Raw genomic sequence first — 26,160 nt, forward strand, 5'->3', positions numbered from 1 at the left:
GAAACTGCTTACAAACAACGCCACCATCTGACCACACTAATTCTAAAATCTGCATTGGTGTAGCTGATTTATGCGTCCAAATGTGGTGAGTTTCAAAAAACCACCCACCCCCTCTCTCTCTTTCTCTCTTTTACTCAGTCTCTCTCACTTTCACTCAGTCTCTCTCTCTATTTCACTCTCTCTCTCTCTCTCTCTCTCTCTCTCTCTCTGTGTATATATATATATATATATATATAGAATGTGTTTACTTTATACGATTAGTGATTTAAATATATAATGTGTGCATAGATGTGTGATTTTTAGCTGGGCTAGGTGCGAAAATTCGCGTCTGCCAACGCTTTCAAAATGTTTACCCCCAACCTGTCAGTGTACTGATATTAATAAAGTTTATCAATAACGATGACCACATCATATTTGGGCCAATCAACATGCAGCATACACTATAAATATATGCCCATGTAATGAAAACGCCATTGGTACAATGCGAGCAGCCGCATTCTCGAGGAGGGAGCTGCAGCTGCTAACCGCTGTCATGGACTGCTGCATAGGCTGCGCGGGCCCATACATTCCCAACTTGCGGAAGCGTGCAGCTACGCGGAGGTCAACAGGCTACTGCGGGCTAGGGTCTGCACAAAGCAGACCATAGTGCAATTGGAGTGGCGGTGGTCAGGCCTCGGCCGCCGTCAGCCTGAATTGCTGGCGCAGCTGCACCAGCAAATCCGCCAACGTAAGTAATACGCAATTAAAGATGTGTCTGCGTGAGTGAGATTTCTAGCATTACAAGTTCAAATATATATCCAAACAGCATTACACATCACACTTGTACTGTATGTTTAGAGACTGTGTGTGATGTGGACTTGAAGGACACATTGGGGAGCAGAGTGGTTAGGGGGTAATGTGTAGGGGGGTGGAGAGTCACCACACAGGCTGTAGGCTGGAGAAATACAGCACTTTGGTTTTAGAGAAACGTGTAGAGTGCACGCAGTGTGTTCCTTCATTAATACATACAGAAATTACTGGAAGCAGGATCATCACTATGTGTTAAAAAAACTCTCCGTAGTGTGGATTAACAAATGTGTTATGGAGAGTGAATGTGGGCAAGCAGGAGATTGAAACCTATAGGGCCAGGTAGTAGGGCAAGACACAGTGGTTTGCCACACAACTCTCGTGTACTCCTGTGCCACAGTACATTCCAGTGTGTTAGCTATTTCTTTTTTGTGCAATATTAATAATGTGCAAGGGTCACAAAATACCCTGGTCCAAAAATAACACACACATGTTTCTCAAAATATCTTGTATAAAATGTTTTAAAATGATGACAGTAACATTTACAGTATGTTTGTGTTTTTTTGGAGAGTCACCATAAAGCTAATGTTTTATATTGTGTTTTTAGGCCAAGCACAACGCCAAAGGCAACAGGAGGAAGAAGGAGCCTCCCCCTCAGCAAGCGGAGGAAAATGCAACATCCTCTTCCTCCTCCTCCCCCTCTCAAACCACCTTCCCCCCTCAACAACCCACCCCACATCAAACCTCATCCTCTTCCTTCTCATCCTCCCCCTCTCACTCTCCCCCCCTCAACCCACCTCCCGCTCTCAACCCCCCTCCCTCTCTCACTCTTCACCCCTCTCAAACCCCCCTCCCTCTCTCTCTCTTTTCCTCCCTCTCAACCACCCTCCCCCTCTCACTCTTCACCCCCCTCTCAAACACCCTCCCCCTCTCACTCTTCACCCCCTCTCAAACACCCTCCCCCTCTCACTCTCCCCCCCCTCAAGCCCCCTCCCCCTCTCACTCTTCCCCCACTCTCAACCCCCCTCCATCTCTCACTCCCCCCCTCAACCCTCCTCCCCCCTCAATCTGACCAGCCCTCTCAACCCCCCCTCTCAAACCCCCTCTCAATCTGACCACCCCTCTCAAACACCCTCCCCCATCCAACCTCCTTCCCCCATCCAACCTCCCATCCCCTTTCAACCACCTTCACCAATGTCATGTGACCCAGGAGAGTGGGCAGCAGAGGCCCCTGAGGAGGTGGCGGGTGCTCTTCCGGCGTCGGGGGAGAGTAAGTTATTTGTGAAACAGAAATGTAATTGTAAGCTGTTGAAATGTATATTCAACTACATGTGTTAGCAAACTGGGTCAGTGCAAATGCTGTGCTGAAACACATTCCAATATCCCATGTCTCAGCTTATGGTTTAAGGCATGCTATCATTGAGTGTGGGCATGCTTGGATCTGTAGTTCCACAGCAGATGTCGACACGCAGTTTGCTGACCCTGGGCCTCGAACACAAATGGTGAACCATGCACACTCCAGATGTGGGTGAAGATGACAGGCCAGCATGGCCTGCTCCTGTTTTATCATGGCTATTTTTTAAAATAAAATGCAGGCCATGCTGGTATGTATAGTTCATCAACAGCTGGAGGGCCAAACGTTCAACATCCCTGACCTAGCTAGTGAACAGTTAAAGTGTGTTTTGTGCCTTGCTTCTATATTGCCTAATGTGATAATGTAATTTTCTATTGTTTACATTCATTCCAGATGATGTAGATGGAGATCCCTATGTGCCAATGTATAACATCTTGGACAGGATGGAGCACCACACCCGTGGCTTACTGACAGAAATAGTGGCTCTGAAAGCCCCACACTTGCAAAGGGTTTAAATGAAGCGTGAAAAATGAGTAAATAATCAACTCCTAGCCAGCACTTTAAAACCAAAGGCATGACAATTAGAAGCTGATTGTTTGGTACTTTAGCACTCCACATTTTAAGCCTTCATTGCGGATTGCTATTGTGCAATTAGGTAGACAAACTCTTCCTTTTGAAGACTTTGAACACTTAATTGGACAATCACATTACTAATCCTTAGCCTAATTGGTTTTCAAATTAAGAAAGGGATGGGATGAAATATTTAGCAAAAAAAACCCCTAGCACTGGGGGTCATTCCGAGTTGTTCGCTCGCAAGCTGCTTTTAGCAGCTTTGCACACGCTAAGCCGCCGCCTACTGGGAGTGAATCTTAGCTTATCAAAATTGCGAACGAAAGATTAGCAAAATAGCGAATAGACACCTCTTAGCAGTTTCTGAGTAGCTCCACACTTACTCGGCATCTGCGATCAGTTCAGTGCTTGTCGTTCCTGGTTTGACGTCACAAACACACCCAGCGTTCGCCCAGACACTCCTCCGTTTCTCCAGCCACTCCCGCGTTTTTCCCAGAAACGGTAGCGTTTTTTCGCACACACCCATAAAACGGCCTGTTTCCGCCCAGAAACACCCACTTCCTGTCAATCACATTACGATCACCAGAACGAAGAAAAAACCTTGTAATGCCGTGAGTAAAAAACCTAACTGCATAGCAAATTTACTTGGCGCAGTCGCACTGCGGACATTGCGCATTAGCGACTAATCCCTCCGTTGCGAGAAAAAAATACTGAGCGAACAACTCGGAATGACCCCCCCTGTGCGAATATTTGCAAACTAACAAAACCGTGTGCAAGTCTGCCAAGGTATAGCACATGTACATTAGTGTATGTGTTGCTAACGATGCGTTTGGCAGTCATGCAATCGGTTCGTTATCATGCGATGCTAAGTAATCCACACCTGCTTTGTGCATTACCCATTACTGCATGTTCGTTTGCATTTGTGCGTGGTGGGTGTTTGTTTGCATTTGTGCGATGTGTTCGCAACTGTATGTACGAAAAATATAGCGAACATCTCGGAATGACCCCCCTTGTTCTGTAGTACCTTGCTCCGAGAGGTAGGATATATTGATACGAAACAGGAGTGAGTCAGCAATTCCAACAGGGTGTCTTTTTATTTAGCTTTATTTGTAAAATAAAGAATATTGTTTTTTGTCATAGAACTACAAGTTCCAGCAAGCCTCCCCTGCCAACTGGTACTTGGAGAACCACAAGCACCAGCATGCGGATAAATAATGGGCCCGCTTGTGTGCTATAATTTTATTAAAACACACTTACACACTCATACATACTTACCTACATCCCACGCCGAGAATCACATCCACTTGTCCAGTAGAATCCATGGGGTACCTGTAAGGAATAAAATTATACTTACGGACCATCCGGTGAAGCTCGGTCCTCTTCAGTCCTGTAGTAATCCAAAGGGTCAATTGGAAAAAAAAACCACGAAATCCTGGAGATCCCAGAAGCCAATCAGGGAGCGCATGTCATGGCGCTCTCCTGCTTGGCTGTGCGCTACTAGCCTGTCAATGAGCTAACCGCAAAGTAAATTGGGGTCACCCACAAGATTGTCCCCAATTAACCTTGCGGTTAGCCGAAGATCGCAAAGTTCCCATCGTAGGCTAGAATGGAGCTGTGCTAAGCTCCATTCTAGCCGCTGGGCTCCACCTGATTGACAGACTAGTAGCGCACAGCCAAGCAGGAGAGTGCCATGATGTGCGCTCCCTGATTGGTTGCTGGGATCTCCAGTGACAGGAGTCATGGGGGGGTCCCGGCATTCGGGGGGAAAGGGGTTCCATGTGTAAACATGGAACCCCTTTAGTGGCGTGGATCGGACTTTCGTTTTTTTATTTTAGACAAGGCCATGGATTACTTCAGGAAAGAAGAGGACCAATCATCACTGAATAATATGTGAGTATATTGGAATTTTGGATTTACAGGTACACGATTGGATTCTACATGGAGAAGGGGACGTGATTGGGCAGCATGGGATGTTGGTAAGTATGTATGAGTGGGGTGGTCTTCAGTATGCCGGCGGTCGGGCTCCCGGCGACCAGCATACCGGCACCGGGAGCCCGACAGCCGGCATACCGACACTTATTCTCCCTGGTGGGGCTCCACGACCCCCCTGGTGGGAGAATAAAATAGCGTGCCACCGTGCCCGTAGCGTGGCGAGTGCAGCGAGCCCGCAAGGGGCTCATTTGCGCTCGCCACACTGTCGGTAAGCCGGCGGTCGAGCTCCCGGCACCGGTATGCTGGTCGCCGGGAGACGGACCGCCGGCATATCTTAGTGAACCCGTATGAGTGTGTAAGTGTGTTTTAATAAAATTGTACTGTCACGGTGTGTGTCTTATTTTTATTTGGGTATTTCTTTTGCTGTAGAACTACACGTACCAGCGGGCCCATTATTTCCCTGCATGTTGGTACTTGTGGTTCTCCAAGTGCCAGCAAGCGGGGTAGGCTTGCTGTGACTTGTAGTTCTAAAACAAAAGACAATATTCTTTTTTTACACACAAAAGGCTATCAGCCCCCCATCCACCACCCACGGATGGGGGGACAGCCTCGGGCTTCACTCCTGGTCCTTGGGTGCCTGGAGGGGGGGACCCCTTGATTTAAGGGGTCCCCACTCCCCCAGGGTACCCCGTCCAGGGGTGACTAGTTGGGGGGTTAATGCCACGGCCACAGGGACCTACATAAATGTGTCCCGCGGCTGTGGCATTATCTTCTCGGCTAGTGGAGCTCGGTGCTGGTTTTAAAAATACGGGGGACCCCTACATCTTTGGTCCCCCGTATTTTTGGAACCAGGGCTGGCCCAAGAGCCCGGTGCTGGTTGTCTAAATACAGGGGGACCCCAGTCAATTTTACCCCAGTATTTAAACTGCCAGGACCGGCTCAAGGAGCTCGAGGCTGGTTATGCTTACGAGGGGGGACCTCACGCAATATTTTTTTTTAATTTTTAACTATTTCTGACCCTTTTCCACAGAGAAGCATGCATGGATATCACTGATCTGTGCATGACTATCTGAACACGCCAGCAAAAAGCAGGTCTATTTGAAAGCTCCTTTTTTTACGAAGTCTATGCTTTCCAGGCAGTGTTTGGCTATTGTCGGCAGTGATTGAGAATACAAATTCTTAGTAAATTACCAAGGCCCTCATTCCGAGTTGTTCGCTCGGTATTTTTCATCGCATCGCAATGAAAATCCGCTTAGTACGCATGCGCAATGTTCGCACTGCGACTGCGCCAAGTAACTTTGCTATGTAGAAAGTAATTTTACTCACGGCTTTTTCATCGCTCCGGCGATCGTAATGTGATTGACAGGAAATGGGTGTTACTGGGCGGAAACACGGCGTTTCAGGGGCGTGTGGCTGAAAACGCTACCGTTTCCGGAAAAAACGCAGGAGTGGCCGGAGAAACGGTGGGAGTGCCTGGGCGAACGCTGGGTGTGTTTGTGACGTCAACCAGGAACGACAAGCACTGAACTGATCGCACAGGCAGAGTAAGTCTGAAGCTACTCCAAAACTGCTACGAGGTTTGTGATCGCAATATTGCGATTACTTCGGTCGCACTTTTAAGAAGCTAAGATACACTCCCAGTAGGCGGCGGCTTAGCGTGTGTAACTCTGCTACATTCGCATTGCGACCGATCAACTCGGAATGAGGGCCCAAGTTGTATAAAGTACAACAGAGATTCTCTAACGCCGACAATCTACAGTATTATGTTGCTCAAACAGTTAGTTGCATCAGAATACACTAATTTATATTTACTGGTATGTCTACAGCTGCTCATTACTGCTGTGTATTTTAGATAGTGGAATGAGTCGCTCCTGCAGATTTACCCTGATTTATGTAAAACCTGTGTGCACCCTTCCATTGAATGTTTTACAATGGATTACACCGGGAAAAAAAATGTATAAAGTGAATGTCAGGAGGAAAAAAAAATATAGATTGGCACTTTGGGAATCGAACCCGGGACCCTCAGCGTGGGAGGTGGGATCCTTCACCGCTACATGCAGCCCACGTCACTGCATAGAAGAAACACAAGTTCATGTGTAAAAGTAATGCAAGCAGCGATTCCTTCCCACTGGTGTTCGTTTATGCTGTTAGGGGACTCGGATGCTCATTTCGTGCACTGTACATACCGTAAAGTCAATGAGCTACATTATTCCTTTCACACATTAGTTGCATCTGCATACACAAGTGTTTACACATTAGTTGCATCTGCATACACAAGTGTTTTAACACGTTCATTTGCGTCTGAATAAACTTTTTTTTTTTTTTACTGTCTCCGTCTGACCATTGGTCACCATTTGTGTGTACACTATGCAGTACAGGACTGTATATTAACATTACAGTCATCACTGACCATTTGCCAGAGCTTGTACTGTAGATCAATCCGCCGCTATTCAAACTAAAGTACTGGATTAGTGGAGCATTAGCCACCCAGTGGTGGAGATGTGTATTGCATGCTCGTGCCTCAATGCGCCTGTCCGTGATTAAACTCAGCAATCTAAGCTATCGCCTAGGCATGACTAAATCTCCGTCTAGGCACAGAAACAGTCAAGATAACGGAGAACCCATCTGTATGCAATACTGCTTGTGAATTGTGAAATATTTAAATACATTTTTTTTATCTAGAACTGACTATGGGTCCATTCGTACCAGCACTCCAATTAGAACATTAGTGCAGGGTATGCTGTTATATTAGTTCTCCAAGATGTTTGGAACAACCTCCCTGCCAAATTCCTACAAAAAGTGTGTGCAAGTGTACCTAGAAGAATTGATGCTGTTTTGAAGGCAAAGTGTGGCCACACCAAATATTCATTTGATTAAGATTTCTCTTCTGCTCATTCACGTTACATTTTGTTCATTGACAAAAAAATAAGAATTTACTCACCGGTAATTCTATTTCTCGTAGTCCGTAGTGGATGCTGGGCACTCCGTAAGGACCATGGGGAATAGACGGGCTCCGTAGGAGACTGGGCACTCTAAAAGAAAGATTAGGTACTATCTGGTGTGCACTGGCTCCTCCCTCTATGCCCCTCCTCCAGACCTCAGTTAAGGAAACTGTGCCCGGAAGAGCTGACACAACAAGGAAAGGATTTGGAATCCAGGGTAAGACTCATACCAGCCACACCAATCACACCGTACAACTTGTGATAACCATACCCAGTTAACAGTATGAACAACAACTGAGCCTCAGTAACAGATGGCTCATAACAATAACCCTTTAGTTAAGCAATAACTATATACATGTATTGCAGAGAGTCCGCACTTGGGACGGGCGCCCAGCATCCACTACGGACTACGAGAAATAGAATTACCGGTGAGTAAATTCTTATTTTCTCTGACGTCCTAGTGGATGCTGGGAACTCCGTAAGGACCATGGGGATTATACCAAAGCTCCCAAATGGGCGGGAGAGTGCGGATGACTCTGCAGCACCGCATGAGCAAACTCAAGGTCCTCCTCAGCCAGGGTATCAAACTTGTAGAACTTAGCAAACTTGTTTGACCCCGACCAAGTAGCAGCTCGGCAAAGCTGTAAAGCCGAGACCCCTCGGGCAGCCGCCCAAGAAGAGCCCACCTTCCTTGTGTAATGGGCTTTCACCATTTTGGATGCGGCAATCCAGCCGCAGAGTGAACCAGCTGAATCGTGCTATAGATCCAGCGAACAATAGTCTGCTTCGAAGCAGGAGCGCCAACCTTGTTGGCTGCATACAGAATAAACAGCGAGTCAGACTTTCTGACTCCCGCCTTTCTGGAAACATAAATTTTCAAAGCCCGGACTACGTCCAGCAACTTGGAATCCTCCAAGTCCCTAGTAGCCGCAGGCACCACAATAGGCTGGTTCAAATGAAACGATGATACCACCCTAGGAAGAAATTGGGGACAAGTCCTCAATTCTGCCCTGTCCATATGGAAGATCAGATAAGGGTTTTTACATGACAAAACCGCCAATACTGACACACGCCTAGCCGAAGCTAAGGCCAATAGCATGACCACTTTCCACGTGAGATATTTTAGCTCCATGTTCTTAAGTGGCTCAAACCAGTGGGATTTCAGGAAATCCAACACAACGTTAAGATCCCAAGGTGCCACCGGTGGCACAAAAGGAGGCTGAATATGCAGCACCCCCGGAACAATGTCTGAACTTCAGGCAGTGAAGCCAGTTCATTTTTAGAGAAAATGTATAGGGCCGAAAACTTGACCTTTTATGGATCCTAATTTTAGGCCCATAGTCACTCCTGACTGTAGGAAGTGCAGGAATCGACCCCGCTGGAATTCCTCTGTAGGGCCTTCCCGGCCTCACACCAAGCAACCTATTTTCGCCATATACAGTGAAAAAGTCTTGCTGTCACGTCTTTCCTAGCCTTTATCAGCGTAGGAATAACTGCATCCGGAATGCCCTTTTCCGCTAGGATCCGGCGTTCAACCACCATGCCGTCAAATGCAGCCGCGGTAAATTTTGGAACAGACAGGGCCCCTGTTGCAACATGTCCTGTCTGAGAGGCAGAAGCCCTGAGTCCTCTGAGAGCATTTCCTGCAGCTCCGGGTACCGAGTCCTTCTTGGCCAATTCGGAGCAAAGAATATTGTTTTCACTCCTCCTTTTATTACAATTCTCAGTCCTTGGGTATGAGAGGAAGAGGAGGGAATGCAGAGACCGACTGGAACACCCACGGTGTTACTAGTGCGACCACAGCTATCACCTGAGGGTCCCTTGACCCGGCGTAAAACCTTTTTTAGCTTTTTATTGAGGTGGGACACCATCTAGTCCACCTTAGGCAGTTCCCATCAATTTGCAAACTGCGTGAAGACTTCCTGATGAAGTCCCCACTTTCCCGGGTGGAGGTCGTGCCTGCTGAGGAAGTCTGCTTCCCAGATGTCCACTCCCGGAACGAACACTGCTGACAGTGCGCTTACTTGATTCTACGCCCAGCGAAGAATTCTGGTGGCTTCTACCCTCACCACCCTGCTCCTTGTGCCGCCTTGGCGGTTTACATGAACCCCTGCGGTCTGACTGGATCAGAACCGGTTGGTCGCGAAGCAGGATCTCCGCTTGACTTAGGGCGTTGTGACTTGACCACAGACCTTGGAAATTTCTTCCCTGAGTAACTTCCCCCCACCCTCGGAGGCTTGCATCCGTGGTCACCAGGATCCAGTCCTGAATGCCGAATCTGCGGCCCTCGAGAAGGTGAGCACTCTGCAGCCACCACAGGAGAAACACCCTGGCCCTGGGGGATAGGGTGATTAACCGATGCATCTGAAGAGGTGATCCGGACCACTTGTCCAGTAAGTCCCATTGGAAGGTCCTCGCATGGAACCTGCCTAAGGGGATGGCCTCGTATGATGCCAACATCCTTCCCAGGAGTCAAGTGCAGTGATGCACTGACACCTGTTTTGGTTTTAATAGATTCCTGACCAGTGTCATGAGCTCCTGAGCTCTCTCTATCGGGAGATAACCCTTTTCTGGTCTGTGTCTAGGATCGTGCCTAGGAGAGGCAGATGAGCTGTAGGAAACAACTGCGACTTTGGAATATATAGAATCCAGCCGTGTTGCCGTTACACTTCCAGAGAAAGTGATATGCTGTTCAGCAACTGCTCTCTTGATCTCGCTTTTATGAGGAGATCGTCCAAGTACGTGATAATAGTGACACCTTGCTTCCGCAGGAGCACAATCATATCCGCCATTACCATGGTGAATATTCTCGGGGCCGTGGAGAGACCAAACGGCAACATCTGAAATTGGTAATGACAATCCCGTACCGCAATTCTGAGGTACGCCTAATGAGGTGGATAAATGGGGACCTGAAGGTATGCATCCCTTATGTCCCGATTCACAATAAAGTCTCCCCCTTTTTAGGCTTGCACTGACCGCTCTTAGCGATTCCATCTTGAACTTGAACCTGCTCAGGTATATGTTCAGGGATTTTTAATTCAATATGGGTCTGACCGAACCGTCTGGTTTCGGGATTACAACATGGTCTAATAATAACACCCTCTTGTTGAAGGAGGGGACCCTTGACCACCACCTGTTAAAGATACAATTTGTGAATTGCAGATAACACTGGCTCCCTCTCTTGGGGGGAAGCCCGCAGGGCCGTCGGTGAGGGGGCATCTTCTCACAGTCCAGCTTGTATCCCTGAGACACAATATCTATTGCCCAGGGATCGAACAGGGAGTGAACCCACTTGTGGCTGAACTTACGAAGGCGTGTCCCCACCGGGCCTAGCTCCGCCTGTGGAGCCCCAGCGACATTGGTGGATTTTTGTAGGGGCCGGGGAGGACTTCTGTTCCTGGGAACTAGCTGCCCGGCTCTGACAAGAAAGGACGCCCCTCAGACTTTCTTGTTTCTTTATACGAAAGGCTGCATTTAATAATGTCGTGCTTTCTTAGGCTGTGCAGGAATATAAGGCAAACTAGCAGAATTACCAGCTATAGCTGTGGAGACCAGGCCCGAGAACCCTTCTCCACACAATCCTCAGCCTTCCATATGCCTCTTAAGTCGGCATCATCTGTCCTATGCATATTCTACAGGACACGTCAAGCAGAGATCGACATAGCTTTGACTCTAGGACCCAGTATACTCATGTCTCTTTGGGCATGCTTTATAACTATATATCTATCACTTAAGACAGCATCTTTAATATATTTATATTGCATACTAGGGTCTCATCTCTGCTGATAAGGTACCTGTCCACGCTGCCACAGCGCTATAAACCCATGCCGACACAATCGCCGGTCTGGGTAGTATACTAGAATGTGCACGCTATCTGCAGGATCCCTGAGAATAGCAAGTGCTACCGACTGTGCAATCAGGACACCCCAGGGGAAGATTCTCAACATATCCTGGCCCTAGTGGGGAAAGGATACAGCCTGAGAATTCTCTTGTGGGAAGCTGCCGTCTTTTGTCTGGAGATTCCCGCTCTTTTTCCTCATGAGAGGAGGGAAATTTACCTCAGCATTCTTCCCCTTAAACATGTGTACTCTCGTGTCAGGGACAGATGAGTCATCAGTGATATGCAAATCATCTATTATTTCAATAATCATATATTGAATACCTTATAGCCATCTTGGCTGTAACTTTGCATTATCGTAGTCGACAGTGGAGTTAAACTCCATGTCGATACCAGTGTTTGTTATTATGGATAGTGAGCATTGAGAGACTCTGAAGGTCTCTGTGACATAGGGACAGACATGGGTAGATTTCCTGTCTGTTCCCTAACCATTTGTGCAATAAATTCACCTTAGCACTTACACATATCCAAACAGGTGTCGGCGTTGTCGACGGAGACACCCTCTCACACACATATCCGCTCTATCACCTCCTTAGAGGAGCCTTTTACCTCAGACATTTCGACACACGCGTACCGACACACCACACACACAGGGGATGCTCTATTTGAGGACAGTTCCCCCACAAGGCCCTTTGGAGAGACAGAGAGAGAGTATGCCAGCACACACCCCAGCGCTATATAACCCAGGGATTACACTACAACTCAGTGTTTACCCAGTAGCTGCTGTATATACAAATTTTGCGCCTACATTTATGTGCCCCCCCCCCTCTCTTTTCACCCTTTGTGTACCAGGATACTGCCGGGGAGAGCCTGGGGAGCTTCCTTCCAGCGGAGCTGTGAAGAGAAAATGGCGCTGGTGTGCTGAGGAAGAAGGCCCGGCCCCCTCAGCGGCGGGCTTCTGTCCTGTTTCTGACTAAAAATGGCGGGGGTTTTACACATATACAGTTTTCCAGACTGTATTATGTGTATATATTGCCAAAAGGTATACTTATTGCTGCCCAGGGCGCCCCCCCCCCCCCTAGCGCCCTGCACCCTACAGTGACCGGAGTGTGTGGTGTGCAGTGGGAGCAATGGCGCACAGCTGCAGTGCTTTGCGCTACCTTAATGAAGACCGGAGTCTTCTGCCGCAGATTTTATCTCCTTCTTCTGTCTTCTGGCTCTGCAAGGGGGACGGCGGCGCGGCTCCGGGAACGGACGATCGAGGTCAGGCCCTGTGTTCGAACCCTCTGGAGCTAATGGTGTCCAGTAGCCTAAGAAGCACAAGCTAGCTGCACGCAGGTAGGTTTGCTTCTCTCCCCTCAGTCCCACGTAGCAGTGAGTCTGTTGCCAGCAGATCTCACTGAAAATAAAAAACCTAACAAATACTTTCTTTCTAGCAAGCTCAGGAGAGCCCACTAGGTACATCCAGCTCTGGCCGGGCACAGATTCTAACTGAGGTCTGGAGGAGGGGCATAGAGGGAGGAGCCAGTGCACACCAGATAGTACCTAATCTTTCTTTTAGAGTGCCCAGTCTCCTGCGGAGCCCGTCTATTCCCCATGGTCCTTACGAAGTTCCCAGCATCCACTAGGACGTCAGAGAAATAAACTATTAACACTTCTATTTTGAACGCATTCTTACTTTACAGCATTTTTTCCACACCTGCTGAAAACTTTTGCACAGTAATGTATATATCTATATTTAGATTGCTATCATACCTCCCAACATTTTGATAGATAGAGTTGGGGGCGTGGCCTCTGTAAAATGGGTTGTGGCTTCACGGCGCTCTATGAGCTGCTGGCAAGCCCCCAGTCCCTCTGGCTACAGGGAATAGACACTTTGCGCATGCGCACAGCATCTACTCACTGCAGAGCTGCGAGTGAGAGAAGTCTACCAACCAACCCCTCCACCACCACCATGGAACAATGCGCCCGCGGGTGGGAAAGCAGGACAGTCCCAAAAAAAAACAGTTGTAGGTCTTACTGAGGGGAGCGAGGGTTCCCATGACCTGTGTGAGATGCAGTGGCAAAACTTGCGAGTGGTGTGCCCAGGTGCAAAAATGTAATTTGGGCCCCCCTCATCCATCTCAACTCAAGAAAACAATATGCCACATGGCAGTGGGTGACAGGGAGAGGCTGACAGCAGAATACAGGGGGAGGCAGAGAGGGGGAGGCAGTGGGTGACAGGGAGTGACAGTGGGTGACAAGAGTACAAGCACAATATCCTGTGTGGTGTTGACAACAGAAAGCAAGTACCTTTGGGGCAGGAACACAGAGGCCTCAATCTGTGACAGAGGCCCCCACCCCTAGTGCTTTCCTCACTTTGGCACTTGGCACATTGACAGTGCCAGTTACATCGGTTGTGAGCTACCTTTAATTTATAGAAAGCAGTGAATCAGAAAAAATGTACAGCTGTCTATTAATTATATGCAGTATGTGGCTGTGATCATCTGAGCTGATAAGTTTCAGGACTCCTCTATCAGTCTGGAACCCACAGGGTCAGCCCTGCCTCCCTAAGGTACTATAAGTGGCAGGTCCCTCAGGCAGTGGGACCTACCTTGCTCTTTGCACTGGGCCATTCATCCAACAGTGCTCAAAATGGTCTGTGGGGTTATTGCTGGACTGAGCAGCAGTGGGCCCCCTAGTACTCAGGGGCCCCAGTGCAATGCACCTGCTGCACCAATGGTAGTTCCGCCTATTAAGAGGTGTCTGCTAAAAGTAGCCTTCAATATGATTAGCACTTTTCCAGAAACTGACTGAAAGGAGAAAGTTGCTAATAATACAGAGCACACAGCAACTTGTGCATGCCTAATATGGCACATGATCATGCAGTGTCTGGCTCATGTTGAGTCTTGACAAAGTCATACAGCATCATTATGTTGGAACAACTGAGGCCGAACATCTGTATGACATTACCAGCAGGCAATGCATTTAGATATAACTGCACACGGACAAACTTGGGCCTGCATAGACTCTGTGGTACCTCAATAAGCTGCCATTGTTCCTCTTAATCAGGCTAATGGGTCCTTTCAGTTAGGTGGGGATGTGCATACCTCATAAAAGTGCTGATCATAGCATATCCTGCTAATAATAAGAATTTACTCACCGGTAATTCTATTTCTCGTAGTCCGTAGTGGATGCTGGGAACTCCGTAAGGACCATGGGGAATAGACGGGCTCCGCAGGAGACTGGGCACTCTAAGAAAGAATTAGGACTACTGGTGTGCACTGGCTCCTCCCTCTATGCCTCTCCTCCAGACCTCAGTTAGGGAAACTGTGCCCGGAAGAGCTGACACAACAAGGAAAGGATTTGGAATCCCGGGTAAGACTCATACCAGCCACACCAATCACACCGTACAACTCGTGATACTATACCCAGTTAACAGTATGAATAACAACTGAGCCTCACGAACAGATGGCTCATAACAATAACCCTTTAGTTATGCAATAACTATATACAAGTATTGCAGACAATCCGCACTTGGGATGGGCGCCCAGCATCCACTACGGACTACGAGAAATAGAATTACCGGTGAGTAAATTCTTATTTTCTCTGACGTCCTAGTGGATGCTGGGAACTCCGTAAGGACCATGGGGATTATACCAAAGTTTCCAAACGGGCGGGAGAGTGCGGATGACTCTGCAGCACCGAATGAGCAAAATCAAGGTCCTCCTCAGCCAGGGTATCAAACTTGTAGAATTTTGCAAACGTGTTTGATCCCGACCAGGTAGCAGCTCGGCAAAGTTGTAAAGCCGAGACCCCTCGGGCAGCCGCCCAAGAAGAGCCCACCTTCCTCGTGGAATGGGCCTTTACTGATTTAGGATGCGGCAGTCCAGCCGCAGAATGTGCAAGTTGAATCGTGGAGCAGATCCAGCGAGCAATAGTCTGCTTAGAAGCAGGAGCACCCAGCTTGTTGGGTGCATGCAGGATAAACAGCGAGTCAGTCTTTCTGACTCTAGCCGTCCTGGAAACATAGATTTTCAGGGCCCGGACTACGTCCAGCAACTTGGAGGCCTCCAAGTCCCGAGTAGCCGCAGGCACCACAATAGGTTGGTTCAAATAAAACGCTGATACCACCTTAGGGAGGAATTGGGGATGCGTCCTCAATTCTGCTCTGTCCATATGGAAGATCAGATAGGGGCTTTTACAGGACAAAGCTGCCAATTCTGACACCCGCCGAAGCCAAGGCCAAAAGCATGACAACTTTCCACGTGAGATATTTTAATTCCACGGTCTGAAGTGGCTCAAACCAATGTGATTTTAGGAAATCCAACACAACGTTGAGATCCCAAGGTGCCACTGGGGGCACAAAAGGGGGCTGAATATGCAGCACTCCCTTAACAAACATCTGAACTTCAGGCAGTGAAGCCAGTTCTTTTTGAAAGAAAATAGACCGGGCCGAAATCTGGACTTTAATGGAACCCAATTTTAGGCCCATAGTCACTCCTGACTGTAGGAAGTGCAGAAATCGACCCAGCTGAAATTCTTCTGTGGGGGCCTTCATAGCCTCACACCAAGCAACATATTTTCGCCATATGCGGTGATAATGCTTTGCTGTCACATCTTTCCTAGCTTTTATCAGCGTAGGAATGACTTCAACCGGAATGCCCTTTTCCATCAGGATCCGGCGTTCAACCGCCATGCCGTCAAACGCAGCCGCGGTAAGTCTTGGAACAGACAGGGCCCCTGCTGTAGCAGGTCCTGTCTGAGAGGCAGAGGCCAAGGGTCCTCTGAGATCATTTCTTGCAGTTCCGGGTACCAAGTCCTTCTTGGCCAATTCGGAACGATGAGTATAGTTCTTACTCCTCTCTTTCTTATTATCCTCAGCACCTTTGGTATGAGAGGAAGAGGAGGGAACACATAAACCGACTGGTACACCCACGGTGTCACTAGAGCGTCCACAGCTATCGCCTGAGGGTCCCTTGACCTGGCGCAATATCTTTTTAGCTTTTTGTTTAGGCGGGACGCCATCATGTCCACCTGTGGCCTTTCCCAATGGTTTACAATCAGTTGGAAGACTTCTGGATGAAGTCCCCACTCTCCCGGGTGGAGGTCGTGCCTGCTGAGGAAGTCTGCTTCCCAGTTGTCCACTCCCGGAATGAACACTGCTGACAGTGCTATCACGTGATGTTCCGCCCATCGGAGAATCCTTGTGGCTTCTGCCATCGCCATCCTGCTTCTTGTGCCGCCCTGTCGGTTTACATGGGCGACCGCCGTGATGTCTGACTGAATCAGCACCGGCTGGTTTTGAAGCAGGGGTCTTGCCTGACTTAGGGCATTGTAAATGGCCCTTAGTTCCAGAATATTTATGTGTAGGGAAGCCTCCTGACTCGACCATTGTCCTTGGAAGTTTCTTTCCTGCGTGACTGCCCCCCAACCTCGGAGGCTTGCATCCGTGGTCACCAGGACCCAGTCCTGAATGCCGAATCTGCGGCCCTCTAGAAGATGAGCACTCTGCAGCCACCACAGCAGAGACACCCTGGCCCTCGGGGACAGGGTGATCAGCCGATGCATCTGAAGATGCGATCCGGACCACTTGTCTAACAGATCCCACTGAAAGATCCTTGCATGGAACCTGCCGAATGGAATTGCTTCGTAAGAAGCTACCATCTTTCCCAGGACTCGCGTGCAGTGATGCACCGACACCTGTTTTGGTTTTAGGAGGTTTCTGACCAGAGATGACAACTCCTTGGCCTTCTCCTCCGGGAGAAACACCTTCTTCTGTTCTGTGTCCAGAATCATACCCAGGAACAGCAGACGCGTCGTAGGAACCAGCTGCGACTTTGGAATATTCAGAATCCAGCCGTGCTGTTGTAGCACTTCCTGAGATAGTGCTACTCCGACCAACAACTGCTCCCTGGACCTCGCCTTTATAAGGAGATCGTCCAAGTATGGGATAATTATAACTCCCTTCTTTCGAAGGAGTATCATCATTTCGGCCATTACCTTGGTAAATACCCTCGGTGCCGTGGACAGACCAAACGGCAACGTCTGGATTTGGTAATGGCAGTCTTGTACCACAAAACGGAGGTACACCTGGTGAGGTGGGTAAATGGGGACATGCAGGTAAGCATCCTTGATGTCCAGTAATACCATGTAATCCCCTTCTTCCAGGCTTGCAATAACCGCCCTGAGCGATTCCATTTTGAACTTGAACCTTCTTATATAAGTGTTCAAGGATTTTAAATTTAGAATGGGTCTCACCGAACTGTCTGGTTTCGGTACCACAAACATTGTGGAATAGTAACCCCGTCCCTGTTGAAGGAGGGGAACTTTTATTATCACCTGCTGGAGGAACAGCTTGTGAATTGCCGCCAGCACTACCTCCCTGTCCGGGGGAGTAGCTGGCAAGGCTGATTTGAGGTAACGGCGAGGGGGAGACGTCTCGAATTCCAGCTTGTATCCCTGAGATGCCACTTGTAGAACCCAGGGATCCACCTGTGAGCGAACCCACCGGTCGCTGAAGTTCCGGAGACGGGCCTCCACCACACCTGGCTCCACCAGTGGAGCCCCAGCGTCATGCGGTGGATTAAGTGGAAGCAGGGGAGGATTTCTGTTCTTGGGAACTGGCTGTATGGTGCAGCTTTTTCCCTCTACCCCTGCCTCTGGGCAGAAAGGACGCGCCTTTAACCCGCTTGCCTTTCTGGGGCCGAAAGGACTGTACCTGATAATACGGTGCTTTCTTTGGCTGTGAGGGAACCTGGGGTAAAAATGTCGACTTCCCAGCTGTCGCTGTGGAAACGAGGTCCGAGAGACCATCCCCAAACAATTCCTCACCCTTGTAAGGCAAAACCTCCATGTGCCTTTTAGAATCCGCATCACCTGTCCACTGCCGAGTCCATAATACTCTCCTGGCAGAAATGGACATTGCATTTATTCTAGATGCCAGCCGGCAAATATCCCTCTGTGCATCTCTCATGTATAAGACTACGTCTTTAATATGCTCTATGGTTAGCAATATAGTGTCCCTGTCAAGGGAATCAATGTTATCAGATAGGGAATCAGACCACGCTGCTGCAGCACTACACATCCATGCTGAAGCAATAGCAGGTCTCAGTATAGTACCTGAGTGTGTATATACAGACTTCAGGATAGCCTCCTGCTTTCTATCTGCAGGCTCCTTTAAGGCGGCCGTATCCTGAGACGGTAGTGCCACCTTTTTTGACAAGCGTGTGAGCGCTTTATCCACCCTCGGGGATGTCTCCCAACGTACCCTGTCCTCTGGCGGGAAAGGGTATGCCATCAGTAACTTTTTAGAAATCACTAGTTTTTTATCAGGGGAAGCCCACGCTTCTTCACACACTTCATTTAACTCATCTGAAGGGGGAAAAACCACTGGTTGCTTTTTCTCCCCAAACATAATACCCTTTTTAGTGGTACTTGGGTTAATGTCAGAAATGTGCAACACATCTTTCATTGCCGTAATCATGCAACGGATAGCCCTATTGCAATGTACATTAGTCTCGTCGTCGTCGACACTGGAGTCAGACTCCGTGTCGACATCTGTGTCTGCCATCTTAGGTAGCGGGCGTTTTTGAGCCCCTGATGGCCTTTGAGACGCCTGGGCAGGCACGGGCTGAGAAGCCGGCTGTCCCACGGCTGTTACGTCAACCAGCCTTTTATGTAAGGAGTTGACACTGTCGGTTAATACCTTCCACATATCCATCCACTCTGGTGTCGACCCCGCAGGGGGTGACATCACATTTATCGGCACCTGCTCCGCCTCCACATAAGCCTCCTCATCAAACATGTCAACACAGCCGTACCGACACACCGCACACACACAGGGAATGCTCACAAAGTCCTTTGGGGAGACAGAGAGAGAGTATGCCAGCACACACCACAGCGCTATATAAACAGGGATTTACACTACACAAAGTGATTTTCCCTATAGCAGCTATAATACACAATATTGCGCCTAAATTTAGTGCGCCCCCCCTCTCTTTTTTACCCTATTGAGCCTAGAAACTGCAGGGGAGAGCCTGGGGAGCGTCCTTCCAGCGGAGCTGTGAAGAGGAAATGGCGCCAGTGTGCTGAGGGAGATAGCCCCGCCCCTTTTTCGGCGGGCTTCTCCCGCTCTTTATATTAATATTATGGCTGGGGATTTTTACACATATATAGTTTATTAGACTATATTATGTGTTTTTTTTTGCCATTTTAAGGTAATCTAATTGCAGCCCAGGGCGCCCCCCCCCAGCGCCCTGCACCCATCAGTGACCGGAGTATGTGGTGTGCATGGGGAGCAATGGCGCACAGCTGCAGTGCTGTGCGCTACCTTAATGAAGACCGGAGTCTTCAGCCGACGATTTCCAGGACGTTCTTCTTGCTTCTGGCTCTGCAAGAGGGACGGCGGCGCGGCTCCGGGACCGGACGACCGAGGCTGGGCCTGTGTTCGATCCCTCTGGAGCTAATGGTGTCCAGTAGCCTAGAAGCCCAAGCTAGCTGCAAGCAGGTAGGTTCGCTTCTCTCCCCTAAGTCCCTCGTAGCAGTGAGTCTGTTGCCAGCAGATCTCACTGAAAATAAAAAACCTAATACATACTTTCTTTACTAAGAGCTCAGGAGAGCCCCTAGTGTGCAACCAGCTCGAGCCAGGCACAGATTCTAACTGAGGTCTGGAGGAGGGGCATAGAGGGAGGAGCCAGTGCACACCAGTAGTCCTAATTATTTCTTAGAGTGCCCAGTCTCCTGCGGAGCCCGTCTATTCCCCATGGTCCTTACGGAGTTCCCAGCATCCACTAGGACGTCAGAGAAATAATTTTTACTACAGCCAGAGTGCACCACATGCTTGTGTCCCTTATTATATTTTTATTATTTATTAAGTTTCTTATATAGTACAGCGGGTGTGGTAATCAAGGTCGACAGTAACTAGGTTGACAGCAACTAGGTAGACCACTATTGGTCGACAGTAACTAGGTCGACAGGGGCTCTAGGTCGACAGGGGCTCTAGGTCTACATGGTGTAGGTTGACAGGTCAAAAGGTCGACATGAGATTTTAATGTATTTTTTGGTGTCGTTTTCTCCGTACAGTAAGCGGGAACCCCAAGTAGTGCACCATATCCCCTCCCATGGCTCGCTTCGCTTGCCATGCTTCGGGCAAGGTGCTACTGCTGCGCTCGGCACAGGTTACTATTGCCAATCGTAGTCCAGGTGGATCGTTAAGTATGAAATTGGTCAAAACAAGAAAAAAATTGTGAAAAACGCATGTCGAACTTTTGACTTAGAACATGTCGACCTACAGACCCTGTCGACCTAGAGACCTTGTCGACCTAGTTACTGTCGACCAATAGTGGTCGACCTAGTTACTGACGACCTAGAGACCGGATCCCCCTGCAGCATATTCCGTTGTGCTTTACAATTGGAAGTAACAGTAATGGAACAAAACTGGGTAAATACCAGACAGACATAGAGGTAGGAAGGCCCTGCTCGCAAACTTACAATCTATAGGGAAGCAGGCATTGATACACAAGGCTCTATTACATAATGGTCCAGTCAGATTACAAAATTTCTTGGTGGGCTGTATGCAGGCACGGAGCAACCAGCTCAGCAAAGGTTTGCAAAGCAGGGAGGCACTTGGCTGGAGAGGTGCTCTCCCTAATCTGCACCCCTGTGCTGATGTCCCTGCTGCTGCGCCTGTCACACTCTATGACAGGCAGTGGCACCGGCAGCATGAAGCTTCCTCTCCCACTCTTCTTTGACAGTGCAGTGTGCGGGACCCAAAAAGGGGGCGGGGCTACACAGGACTAGGCTGCAGCCTGCTACACAGGAGGACAAGCGCCTACAGCTCCGGCAGCCAGACATACTTACGTAAGTGGATGGAAAGAGAGTTAGGGGTTTATTTTAGAGATGAGCGGGTTCGGTTCGTCGAGATCCGAACCCCCCCGAACTTCACCTATTTTACACGGGTCCGAGGCAGCCTCGGATCTTCCCGCCTTGCTCGGTTAACCCGAACGAGGCCGAATGTCATCATCCCACTGTCGGATTCTCGCGAGATTCGTATTCTATATAAAGAGTCGCGCGTTGCCGCCATTTTCACTCGTGCATTGGAGATTGAACGGAGAGGACGTGGCTACGTTCTCTCCCTGAAAATCTCCATATCTTTGCTCGGTGTGCTGCAAATATCTGTGCTCAGTGTGCTGCAAATATCTACGTTCTCTGCCTGAAAACGCTCCATATCTGTGCTCAGTGTGCTGCAAATATCTTTGTTCTCTGCCTGAAAAGCTCCATATCTGTGCTCAGTGTGCTGCAAATATCTGATCAGTGTGCTGCATTGTGGGGACCACCAGTATATAATTATAGTACAGTACAGTAGGCCATTGCTGTATCTTGCAGCTCCGTGTCAGACTCAGTTCTAGACAGTATCCTGATCATCAGTGATCAATATCTGCTGCATTGTTGTGTGACCAGTATATATATATATATATATATATATATAGTAGTACAGTGCAGCATTTTGGTGACCAACATTATAGTAGTACAGTACAGTAGTCCGACTCCATTGCTGTATCTTGCAGCTCCGTGTCACTGGAAGTATCCATCCATATCTGTGCTGCATTGTTGTGAGCAGTATATATAGTAGTACAGTGCAGCATTTTGGTGACCAACAGTATATAGTTGTACAGTACAGTAGTCCATTGCTGTATCTTGCAGCTCCGTGTCACTTCAAGTATCCATATCTGTGCTGCATTGTTGTGAGCAGTACATATAGTAGTACAGTGCAGCATTGTGGTGACCAGTATACTACAGTACAATAGTCCAGTGCTGTTCTCGCTGCTCAGTGTCAGTTCTCCATAGTATCATCAGTGCTCAGTAAAATCAGTGATTGATCAGTGTAATCAGTTCTCAGTATAATCAGTGCGCTGTTAGATGTGCGCCCGTTTTCCGCCATTAGTGCATTGGGATTTAGACAATTGATGAAGTTATTGTGTCCCCGGTACAAAATCCCATCTAGATTCCACTTCACTAGGCAGGCGATAGCGAGATTTTACCAATTAATATCAGTGATTTATAATTAATTATTAATTACAGTGATCTTGCCAAATGATTCCAGTGATTTTGTAATTTTCTTCCAGTGATTTGGACCAATAATACCATTGATTAGAACGAATAATTCCTGTGATTTTGTCATTTTCTTCCAGTGATTTGGACCAATACATACGCGCACGCACAGGGGTTTCCGAGTACATAGAAACCCCCCCTGGCCGACTGTTTTATTATATTTTTTTTATATACAGTACAGATCTCAGGCAGTGTTATGACGTGACTGCAGCAGTTGCCTCCGTCCTACATACACAGTGGAAGGCAGGCGGCTGGCTGCAGGTAGGGGGCGCTGAAGCAGGAGTGCGCAGCTCCTCTCATGAAGTTAAATTCTCGTGTGAGGAGCATGCAGTGGCGTAACTCCTGGAGGCAAAGAAAGGATCTACCTCCGGGCACCAACTGTTAAGGGGGGATAGAGGAACAGAGCTGGTGGTAGGGGGGGGGGGGGGGGGGGCAATGCATGCTGGGACCAGTGCCGGGTATAAGCCACCATCCAGGGAACTGCCAGCCTGCATGCATTTTAGGGCCTTCCCTCCCCCTTCACAAAGCGGTCTTTCTTTATTTCTTGCAGTGACCTGTGCGGGGAGGGAGAGGGGAAATCAATCTGAGGCTGCAGCAGGGGATTCCTTGCAAATGCATCTCTCACCCACCCACTGCAGTGCAGAGTCTCTCCATTATCTCAGCCCAAGGGTCAGATGAGCATGGCATGTGCTGATCTCTGATTGGAGGAGCTCGGCACATGCTGATTAGAAGAGCACCTGATTGGAGGAGCCTGACACCTGCTTCCCTGACCTCTGGGACATTAAGGATCTCTCTCAGCATGGCCCCCTCTGTGAGTAATCAGCCTGCATCCATGGGTTATGCTCCTGTTCCCATAGTACCTGCCTATCTCTGCCACCCACTGTTCACTGCATCTGTCTCTCTGCATGTGTCTGTCTCTCTATATTCTCTGCCAACCATCTTCTTCCCATCTCTCTGCCCACCATCTGCCTGCCTCTCTCTGCCCACCATCTGCCTCCCCTCTCTCTGCCCACCATCTGTCCCCCCCCTCCATCTTCCCACCATCTGCCTTCCCTCTCTCTGCCCACCAGCTGCCTCCCCTCCCTCTTCCCACCATCTTCCTCCCCTCTCTCTGCCCACCATCTTCTTCCCCTCCCTCTTCCCACCATCTTCCTCCCCACCATCTTCCTCCCCTCTCTCTGCCCACCATCTTCCTCCTCTCTCTCTCTGTCCACCATCTGCCTGCCCTCTCTTTGCCCACCAGCTGCCTCCCCTCTCTCTGCCCACCAGCTGCCTCCCCTCTCTCTGCCCACATCTACCTTCCCTCGGTCTGCCCAGCAGCTGCCACCCCCCTCTCTGCCCAACATCTGTACCCCCCATCTCTGTCCACCATCTGCCTCCCCTCTCTCTCTGCCCACCATCTGTCTCCACTCTCTCTGCCCACCATCTGCCTCCCCTCTCTCTCTGCCCACCATCTGCCTCCCCTCTCTCTCTGCCCACCATCTGCCTCCCCTCTCTCTGCCCACCATCTGCCTCCCCTCTCTCTCTGCCCACCATCTGCCTCCCCTCTCTCTCTCTGCCCACCATCTGCCTCCCCTCTCTCTCTGCCCACCATCTGCCTCCCCTCTCTCTGCCCACCATCTGCCTCCCCTCTCTCTCTGCCCACCATCTGCCTCCCCTCTCTCTCTGCCCACCATCTGCCTCCCCTCTCTCTGCCCACCATCTGCCTCCCCTCTCTCTCTGCCCACCATCTGCCTCCCCTCTCTCTGCCCACCATCTGCCTCCCCTCTCTCTCTGCCCACCATCTGCCTCCCCTCTCTCTGCCCACCATCTGTCTCCACTCTCTCTGCCCACCATCTGTCTCCACTCTCTCTGCCCACCATCTGCCTCCCCTCTCTCTCTGCCCACCATCTGCCTCCCCTCTCTCTCTCTGCCCACCATCTGCCTCCCCTCTCTCTCTGCCCACCATCTGCCTCCCCTCTCTCTGCCCACCATCTGCCTCCCCTCTCTCTCTGCCCACCATCTGCCTCCCCTCTCTCTCTGCCCACCATCTGCCTCCCCTCTCTCTCTGCCCACCATCTGCCTCCCCTCTCTCTGCCCACCATCTGCCTCCCCTCTCTCTGCCCACCATATGCCTCCCCTCTCTCTCTGCCCACCATCTGTCTCCACTCTCTCTGCCCAGCATCTGGCTGGGACACACTGTCTCTTCCCAGCATCTGTCCCCCCCCCCTCTCTGCCCAGCATCTGCTTGTCCCCCACCTCTCTGCCCACCATCTGTCCCCCCATCCTCTCTCTGCCCAACATCTGCCTGTCCCCCCATCCTCTCTCTGCCCAGCATTTGGTTGCCCTGTCCAGCATGTTTAATTTTTTTACAAGGAAGGGGGGGTCAGCAATGTGTTCTTTTCTCTATCGTCCTTGTGGATGCTGGGGTTCCTGAAAGGACCATGGGGAATAGCGGCTCCGCAGGAGACAGGGCACAAAAAGTAAAGCTTTCCGATCAGGTGGTGTGCACTGGCTCCTCCCCCTATGACCCTCCTCCAGACTCCAGTTAGATTTTTGTGCCCGGCCGAGAAGGGTGCAATCTAGGTGGCTCTCCTAAAGAGCTGCTTAGAGAAAGTTTAGCTTAGGTTTTTTATTTTACAGTGAGTCCTGCTGGCAACAGGATCACTGCAACGAGGGACTTAGGGGAGAAGGAGTGAACTCACCTGCGTGCAGGATGGATTGGCTTCTTGGCTACTGGACATCAGCTCCAGAGGGACGATCACAGGTACAGCCTGGATGGTCACCGGAGCCGCGCCGCCGGCCCCCTTGCAGATGCTGAAGTAAGAAGAGGTCCAGAATCGGCGGCTGAAGACTCCTGCAGTCTTCTAAAGGTAGCGCACAGCACTGCAGCTGTGCGCCATTTTCCTCTCAGCACACTTCACACGGCAGTCACTGAGGGTGCAGGGCGCTGGGAGGGGGGCGCCCTGGGAGGCAAATGAAAACCTTTTTTGGCGAAAAATACCTCACATATAGCCCCCAGAGGCTATATGGAGATATTTAACCCCTGCCAAGATTCACTAAATAGCGGGAGACGAGCCCGCCGAAAAAGGGGCGGGGCCTATCTCCTCAGCACACAGCGCCATTTTCTCTCACAGAAAGCCTGGAGAGAAGGCTCCCAGGCTCTCCCCTGCACTGCACTACAGAAACAGGGTTAAAACAGAGAGGGGGGGCACTGATTTTGGCGATATTGAGATATATATAAAGATGCTATAAGGGAAAACACTTATATAAGGTTGTCCCTATATAATTATAGCGTTTTGGTGTGTGCTGGCAAACTCTCCCTCTGTCTCCCCAAAGGGGCTAGTGTGGGTCCTGTCCTCTGTCAGAGCATTCCCGGTGTGTGTGCTGTGTGTCGGTACGTGTGTGTCGACATGTATGAGGACGATGTTGGTGAGGAGGCGGAGAAATTGCCTGTAATGGTGATGTCACTCTCTAGGGAGTCGACACCGGAATGGATGGCTTATTTAGGGAATTACGTGAGAATGTCAACACGCTGCAAGGTCGGTTGACGACGTGAGACGGCCGACAAACTATTAGTACCGGTCCAGGCGTCTCAGAAACACCGTCAGGGGCGTTAAAAACGCCCATTTACCTCAGTCGGTCGACACAGACACAGACACGGACAC

At 49.6% G+C, this 26,160-nt stretch overlaps 1 long non-coding RNA gene across 3 annotated transcripts in view; it reads left to right on the top strand.

Moving 5' to 3' along the window:
* The window catches only part of LOC134945026 (uncharacterized), a 488,035-nt gene that overhangs the window by 101,134 nt on the left and 360,741 nt on the right, over window positions 1–26,160 (top strand). For 2 of the 3 annotated variants that reach the window (XR_010182028.1, XR_010182027.1), the window contains exons 10-11: window positions 64–85; window positions 1,394–1,682. The exons of the other annotated variant lie outside the window; for it this stretch is intronic. This is a non-coding gene — a long non-coding RNA (uncharacterized LOC134945026). Of the gene's footprint in view, window positions 1–63; window positions 86–1,393; window positions 1,683–26,160 lie in introns of those variants that run through there. 3 annotated transcript variants of the gene reach the window in all.

This window comes from Pseudophryne corroboree, chromosome 7 (genome assembly GCF_028390025.1).
Source record: "Pseudophryne corroboree isolate aPseCor3 chromosome 7, aPseCor3.hap2, whole genome shotgun sequence".
Lineage (NCBI taxonomy): Eukaryota > Metazoa > Chordata > Amphibia > Anura > Myobatrachidae > Pseudophryne > Pseudophryne corroboree.